The 8,962-nt window shown below is 41.1% G+C and overlaps 1 long non-coding RNA gene across 1 annotated transcript in view; it reads left to right on the forward strand.

Moving 5' to 3' along the window:
- Positions 1-2,829: 2,829 nt before the first annotated feature.
- The window catches only part of LOC130282366 (uncharacterized), a 31,087-nt gene continuing 24,954 nt past the window's right edge, over positions 2,830-8,962 (forward strand). The window contains exon 1 of the long non-coding RNA XR_008846361.1: positions 2,830-3,063. This is a non-coding gene — a long non-coding RNA (uncharacterized LOC130282366). The remainder of the gene's footprint in view (positions 3,064-8,962) is intronic.

The raw sequence follows: 8,962 nt of genomic DNA on the forward strand, positions 1-8,962 counted from the left end.
GATGGATAGATATAGATAGATAGATAGATAGAGATATAGATAGTACTATTAGCCTGAATGCCCCTGCAGTCATCCAGTAATTCATGGACCTGCAGGCGATACAACCCTATTCAGATGTACAGGACTGATTTGCAGTCACAGACATTTCTGTCATGTGTGAATATGCACTTACAGATGTAACATACCTGACTTTACCAATGAACTGTTATTTGGCTTGTTCGGCATATTGGGTTTATTCACATGTTGTGGGCAAAACAAGATAAGACTGTCACATTTGAAGAAAACCTATGGGTACAAACAGTGCCACATAATCCTGTCAAGATTTCCATGCTGCCTAAACGACCTCAGGACAATCCCTGCTGGCCTTGATTGACAGCTCTCACCCTCACTGTAACAAAACAGGATGAGATCTATCTATCAAGGCTGATGGGGCAGGTAGAGGCCTCCGGGGACCTCCCCAATGACTTACGCTTTGGGCAGCATGAAAGTGATGATATAGTGATATTATGACCAGCAATGCCAAAAGATATCGTATTTTTCGCCCTATAGGACGCACCGGCGTATAAGACAATTTATAGGTGCAAAATCTAAAAAAATAAAGATTTTGAACCCAATAGTGGTCTTCAACCTGCGGACCTCCAGCTGTTGCAAAACTACAACTCCCAGCATGCCCGGACAGCCAACGGACAGCCATCTGGAGGTCCGCAGACTGAAGACCACTGCATAGGAGGTAATACTCACGTGTCCCCGCCGCTCCGGACCCGTCACCGCTGCCCTGGATGTCGCTCCATCGCTGTCGCCGTGTCCCCGTTGCTCCGGAACGTCTCTGCTGCCGGCCGGGTATCCTCGCTCTCCGTCGCCGCCATCACGTCGTTACGCACGCCGAAGCACATACACGACGACGTGATGACGAGGAAGGAGAGCAACGGCCATACAGGAGATCCCTGAACGGAGAAGACACTGAGGAGGCAGGTAAGGTCCCTCCCGGTGTCCTGTAAGCACTAACCCGGTTATTCAGTCGGGCTGTTCGGGACCGCCACGGTGAAATCGCGGCGGTCCCGAACAGCCCGACTGAACAGCCGGGTTAGTGTCACTTTCCCTTCAGACGCGGCGGTCAGCTTTGATCGCCACATCTGAAGGGTTAATACAGGGCATCATCGCGATCGGTGATGTCCTGTATTAGCCGCGGGTCCCGGCCGTTGATGGCCGCAGGGACCGCCGCGATAGGGGTGTATTCACAGTATAAGACGCACCGACTTTTTCCCCCAGTTTTGGGGAAGAAAAAGTGCGTCTTATACGGCGAAAAATACGGTAAATTCAACTCTGCCATGTAAGACAATCTGAGCACTACTATGCCAGAACAGATATCTGCCGTATTGACATTGGGGGAGATTTATCAAAGCCTGTCTACAGGAAAAGATTCCCAGTTGCTCATAGCAACCAATCAGATCGCTTCTTTCATTTTGCAGTGGCCTTGTTAAAAATGAAAGAAGAGATCTGATTGGTTGCTCTGGGCAACTGGGCAACTTTTCCTCTGGACAGGTTTTGATAAATCTCCCCCATTGTGTTTGCATTTATTGGCTACATCTTTGTTTTTTAGTTCTACCTGCTAAAAAAAAGGTGTGACAATAATGGTATCAATGAAGGTCTAGTGAAAAGTTAATGGACATTTCCACCATATACGAAATATATGAATAGTGAAAATTGATCTGGCTTCTTTCTAATTAAGGGTTAAAATATCCCATTAGGCAATGCTGTGTTAATAGGGTGTGTCCCGTATTCACAACCAAAAGCTATGGAGGCTATAAAGACATTCTATCTTGAAAAGCAGTCATGTCCTTGTATGTAATGCTTCATTTCCCCTGTGGGGGTGCTGTGGGGAAGTGTCTCCTATAGATTCCCAGCTGATTACTGGGACTTCCAGTTAAGGGACACATTGTGACAGGACACTGGTAAGACGTTCACTTGGCCTGACTATTTTCTTATTACCCCCAACTCTTATCCACCATATACATATAACTGCATATAATCTCTGTAGATCACTTCTACATAGCCAGATACATTCAGATGCTCCTATATACAGGCTCTGTTGTTATATATGTGATGAACAGGAGCGATATGTTTACACCAGATACACAGAAGTGGATTCAATATTATAGGGGTTATGCAGGATAAAAAATAAAAAAAAGAGCTGATTTCTTCAAAAAAGCTGAGTTGTTATACCAAACACAACCTGAGGACAGGAGTGGTGCTGTTTTGTGTAGAAATTGACTCTTTTTTTCTCTAATTGTGGTAATTGATCCATACTATATAGATGATGTTCTTGCTATGTTGCACATTTACCACAAAGACTCCCATGGGGAAGCTGTAAATGCAACAAATCTATGCCTATATAAATCTGCATGATTTTGTGCTGTGGATTTAAGTTCTATGTGAACATGGCTTTATAGTGAGTTGGAAATTATTCCATGAAGCTACGGTGTGCAGCAGTGGTCTCCAAAGTGTGGCCCTCCAGATGTTGCAAAACTATAACTCCCAGCATGCCTAGACAGCCCTTGGCTGTCCCGGCATGCTGGGAGTTGTAGTTTTGCAACATCTGGATGTTCACAGTTTGGACACCACTTAGGTTACATAAACACGGGGAGGAAAAGGTAAGTAGAAGCATAGTAGTGTCCAGATAACACTATAATGATAATGTAGTTGATGTGAAAATGAATGAGAGCTGAGCTGCAGTAACCAAGCATGGCCACTACATGTGTACGGCGCTGTCTTTTTCCTGCTTTGTCCACTGTGCATGCAGGCACTCTAGCTCTGATTGATGGAAGACATTTTGGATGCTGCTCCACCAACCACAATCACCTTGTATTAGCAGGGAGCACCCAAGTTTAAGATGAAGCATTCCACAAGGGCCACTTAACTTGCTAATCCATAAAATGCACAGACACCAGGAGTCCTCCAGAGGGTGAATCCTTGCAACTGCCTTCTGCTTTTTTATCCATCACCTCCATACGCCCTTACAGAACACATGAAAAATGATGACTTCACTGCTTTCAACAATAAAAGGTTAACTCCATGTATGCATGATATGCCATAAATGTCTTTATGGGTACTGGTTTCACCACTGGGACTTGTTGCACCTATCCCAAGATCGAGGACCCAACCCTAAACCCACCCTGGACCTCCCTAGCCTTGTAATTCCTATTGATGCACGCTGCGGGGTCGGCCACACCCCATTGTGACATCCCATCCCGTCCCCTAAATGCAAGTCTATGGGAGGGGGCGTAATGCCTGCTACACCCCCTCCCATAGACTTGCATTGAGGGGACGGGGCGTGACGTCATGAGGGGGTGGGGCCAACTCCCACAGCGTGCGCACAGCGTTCGGAACTAAATGTTCCGAACGCTGGACAGAGGAGTACCCCTTTAATGGAAGATAGCGGCACCATTAAAGTCAAGGGGAGGTTTGCAACCTGTAACTAAGCAGGCTATAATGGGCAGCGGGGCTCTCGATGTGGAGATAGGTGTGGTACACAAATCCTTTTAATATGTCATGAATGTCGATATGGAAAAAATCCCTCTAAAGCCATTCTAAAGGGCACACATGCAGCGGATGTAATCCAAACCCCCCAAAATTCTTGAACTCTTGTATCTTCAGCTTTCCCATATAGAGACATGGAGGGGATGTGTTGGCCATCGCTTTGCGTGTTGGTGGACAGTAAAACGTGCATGAAGTGGAGGTCGCTCCGTGATTGAGTAGAGCTGGGGTGCTGGGCCGAAGATCACGAGAGGTCCCAGCGGTCAGACCGCGCAAGATCACACACATCCCTTATTCTGTGAATAGGGATAAGGAATTCATGTACCGGAGTTCCCTTTTAATGTATGCATTTGGTACATCCTTGAGGCCTAACAAATGTATGTGGACATCATTTTATAGACACAGCCATTAGAGTTAACTGGACATTTGATGCAATGATGGACTATGTTTTTGGCTTTTATGGCTTACCATACATTAATGTTAAATGTTAAATAAATAAAAATATATATATGGGAAATCGCAGAAATGTGCCACCTTCATCCAGACCCCCCCCCCCCCCCCTTTTTTTTTTTTTTTTTTTTTAAATAGATCATTACTTTTCTTACAAAAACATTGCTGGGAGCAGTCGTTTGTTTTCTATAAATTTTTTTATTCATTATTTTTTTTTTTTTTATATTCGCTTCTTCGAGAGCCTAAATCCAAGTTCTCAAATAAAAAAAAATAAAAAATTGAAATTCTAGTTCATTAAAAACAAACTGTACTTTCCATCCATTATTCACGTCATAAACATCTGGGCTTTGGCAGAATTTATTGTACAAAAAAATACTGTATGGATTTAGGGAAAGTGTAAACAAATGTGATTGTTTCAATGGATTTTATATACGAGACCTAATGAAAAGTGCAGCTTAACCAGTTCAGGACAAGGCTCCTTGTTTATTCTGTGCAGGGGGGAGTCTGGGAGTCAGAGGGGACATGTTTTATGTTATTGGCATGTTGTCACTCCAGGGTTTGTATTTGTCATATTGTACTTATTTTCTTCTATTGTTTATTTACCTAGCCTAATATTGCTACATAGTTCGTACCCAAGATCTGTGATCAAGGTCTTACAAATACAAAATAGATTTAGAAATGACAAATCATTTCCATGTTTTCAAAGAATAAAATAAACAATATGAAAAATAGTAAATAAAATAAAATATTTACTTACTGAATTGTCTGGCAAGTTTAAGAATGGTTCTGAAATTCTGAAATATTCTTTACTATGTGTATGCGATATTTCAGAATTTTTATTAAAGACACAGCTCTTTTAAATGTTCCAAGAGCTGTTTCTATAGTGACTTACATGGGGTATATCATGGGGATTTTTATTTACATTGCCATTTATTTTTAAGACAATGCGGAAATTGCAACTAAAATGCAGTCAAATATGAATTCAATTCTTTATGATCATCTATCTAACTATCTATCTATCTGTGTCTCTCTGTCTACTTATTCAATTCAAAGAAGCTTTTTGGAAGGACCAAATACATGGGGAGGCTGGAAAAAGGGTAAAGGGACAGGGATCCAGTGAGCCACGGGGTTTATCTGTCTATCTATCTCATATATATCTATCTCTCAATCAATCTATCTATCTATCTATCTATCTATCCCATATCTATATATCTATTTATCTCGTATCTATCTATCTATCTATCTATCTCATTTCTATCTATTTATCTCATATCTATCTATCTATCTCATATCTATCTATCCATCTATTTATCACCTGTCTATCTATATTGTATCTATCTCTCTGTCATTGATGTTTGTGAACTATCAACTATCTGTCTCACATCTATCTATCCATATATCTATCTTTCCATCCATCTATCTACCTACCTGCATCTTATCTATCTATCTATCTATTTCTAGCATCTATTTATTACCTACTGTCATGGCCGTAAATGTTGGCACCCCTGAAATCTTTCTAAAAAAGGAAGTATTTCTCACAGAAAAGGATTGCAGTAACACATGTTTTGCTATACACATGTTTATTCCCTTTGTGTGTATTAGAATTAAACCAAAAAAGGGAGGAAAAAAAGCTAATTGGACATAATGTCACCAAACTCCATAAATGGGCTGGACAAAATTATTGGCACCCTTTCAAAATTGTGGAAAAATAAGAATGTTTCAAGTATGTGATGCTCCTTGAAACTCACCTGGGGCAAGTAACAGGTGAGGGCAATATAAAAATCACACCTGAAAGCAGATAAAAAGGAGAGAAGTTCACTTAGTCTTTGCATTGTGTGTCTGTGTGTGCCACATTAAGCATGGACAACAGAAGGAGGGGAAGAGAACTGTCTGAGGACTTGAGAACCAAAACTGTGGAAAAATATCAACAATCTCAAGGTTACAAGTCCATCTCCAGAAATCTAGATTTGCCTTTGTCCACAGTGGACAACATTATTAAGAAGTCTGCAACCCATGGCATTGTAATTAATCTCCCTGGGCATGAACGGAAGAGAAAAATTGATGAAAGATGTCAACGCAGGATAGTCTGGATGGTGGATAAGCAGCCCCAAACAAGTTCCAAAGATATTCAAGCTGTCCTGCCGGCTCAGGGAGCATCAGTGTCAGCGCAAACTGTCAACATTTAAATGAAATGAAACGCTATGGCAGGAGACCCAGGAGGACCCCACTGCTGACACAGAGACATAAAAAAGCAAGACTTTTGCCAAAATGAACTTGAGTAAGCCAAAATCCTTCTGGGAAAATGTCTTGTGGACAGATGAGACCAAGATAGAGCTTTTTGGTAAAGCACATCATTCTACTGTTTACCAAAAACCGAATGAGGCCTACAAAGAAAAGAACACAGTACCTACAGTGAAATATGGTGGATGTTCAATGTTGATTTGGGGTTGTTTTGCTGCCTCTGGCACTGGGGGCCTTGAATGTGTGCAAGGCATCATAATATCTGACGATTACCAATGGATTTTGGGTCGCACTGTACAGCCCAGTGTTAGAAAGCTGGGTTTGCGGCCGAGATCTTGGGTCTTCCAGCAGGACAATGACCCCAAACATACATCAAAAAGCCCCCAGAAATGGATGGCAACAAAGCGCTGGAGAGTTCTGAAGTGGCAGCAATGAGTCCAGATCTAAATCCCATTGAACACCTGTAGAGAGATCTTAAAATTGCTGTTGGGAAAAGGTGCCTTCCAATAAGAGAGACCTGGAGCAGTTTGCAAAGGAAGTGTGGTCCAACATTCCGGCTGAGAGGTGTAAGAAGCTTATTGATGGTAATAGGAAGCCACTGATTTCAGTTATTTTTTCTAAAGGGTGTGCAACCAAATAAGGGTGCCAATAATTTTGTCCAGACCATTTTTGGAGTTTGGTGTTACATTATGTCCAATTTGCTTTTTCTCCTCCGTTTTTTTTGGTTTAGTTCCAACACACACAAAGGGAATAAACATGTGTATAGCCAAGCAAGTGTTACTGCAATCATTTTTTGTCAGAAATACTTGATTTTCTAGAAATATTTCAGGGGTGCCAACATTTACGGCCATGACTATCATGTATGTATGTAATCCATCTATGTATCACCTATCTGTCTCACATCTATCTATCTATCTATCTATACACATAAATAGATATTCAAGAAGACCGCAGCACTCCAAGTAATGGTGAAAAAACGTGAAGAAGCGTTTATTCCATCTAGTTAAAAAAAGGGCAACGTTTCAGCTGCGCACATGCAGCCTTTATCAAGCCTATATATATATATATATATATATATATATAGATACACACACAGTGGTGATCAAAAGTTTGGGCACTCCAGGTAAAAATTTGTATTAATGTGCATAATGAAGCCAAGGAAAGATGGACAAATATCCAAAAGGCATCAAATTACAGATTAGACATTCTTATAATATGTCAACAAAAGTTAGATTTTATTTTCATCATTTACACTTTCAAAATAACAGAAAACAAAAAATGGTATCTGCAAAAGTTTGGGCACCCTGCAGAGTTAATATCTTGTACTGCTCCCTTTGGCAAATATCACAGCTTGTAAGCGCTTTTTGTAGCCAGCCAAGAGTTTTTCAATTCTTGTTTGAGGTATCTGTGCCCATTCTTCCTTACAAAAGTCTTCCAGTTCTTTGAGATTTCTGGGCTGTCTGTCATGCACTGCTCTTTTAAGGTCTATCCAAAGATTTTCAATTATGTTGAGGTCAGGAGATTGTGAAGGCCATGGCAAAACCTTCAGTTTACGCCTCTTGATGTAATCCTCCGTGGATTTTGAGGTGTGTTTAGGATCATTATCCATTTGTAGAAGCCATCCTCTCTTTAACTTCAGCTTTTTCACAAATGGCATCAAGTTAGCATCCAAAATTTCCTGAAATTTTATTGAATCCATTTTCCCTTCTACTCGTGAGATGTTACCTGTGCCACTGGCTGCAATACAACCCCAAAGCATGATTGATCCACTCCCATGCTTAACAGTTGGACAGAGGTTCTTTTCATTAAATTCTGTTCCCCTTCTTCTCCAAACGTACCTTTGCTCTAGCCGGCCAAAAAGTTACATTTTAACCTCATCCACAGAACTTGTTTCCAAAATGCATCAGGCTTGTCTATGTGTTCATTTGCAAAGTTCAAATGCTGATTTTTGTGGTGAGGAGATAGAAGAGGTTTTCTTCTGATGACTCTTCCATGAAGACCATATTTGTACGAGTATCTCTTTATAGTGGAATAGTGTACCACAACTCCAGTGTCTCCCAGATCTTTCTGGAGGGATTGTGCAGTCAAACGTGGGTTTTGAATTGTTTTTCTCACAATCCTACGAGCTTTTCTGTCTGATATTTTCCTTGGTCTTCCAGATCTTGCTTTAACTTCCACTGTTCCTGATGACTGCCATTTCTTAATTACATTCCGAACAGAGGATATTGACATCTGAAAACATTTTGCTATCTTCTTATAGCCTTCTCCAGCTTTGTGAGAGTCAACTATTTTCAGTTTCAGATTTCTAGACAACTGCTTAGAAGAACCCATGGTGCTGATTGTTGGGGCAAGGTCAGATGAGTCTGGGCATTTAAAACCTTTGACCTTCCCAGATGATGATTGAGAACAATCCATGACACTGGCTGGTCTTGGCTTTGCAAAGGGGGCAGTGCATGCTATAAATTCTGCAGGGTGCCCAGACTTTTGCAGACGGTATTTTTTTGTTTTCTGTTATTTTGAAATGTGTAAATGATGGAAATAAAATCTAACTTTTGTTGACATCTTATAAGAATGTCTAATCTGTAATTTGATGCCTTTTGGAGATATTTCCTTGGCGTCTTTATGCACATTAATACAAATTTTTACCTGGGGTGCCCAAACTTTTGATCCCCACTATATATACACAGAACAAAATGATCCTTGCAGCACACCCGTAAAGTGCAAAGCAGTGAAGGTT

The sequence above is a fragment of the Hyla sarda genome, chromosome 7 (assembly GCF_029499605.1).
Source record: "Hyla sarda isolate aHylSar1 chromosome 7, aHylSar1.hap1, whole genome shotgun sequence".
Taxonomy (NCBI): domain Eukaryota; kingdom Metazoa; phylum Chordata; class Amphibia; order Anura; family Hylidae; genus Hyla; species Hyla sarda.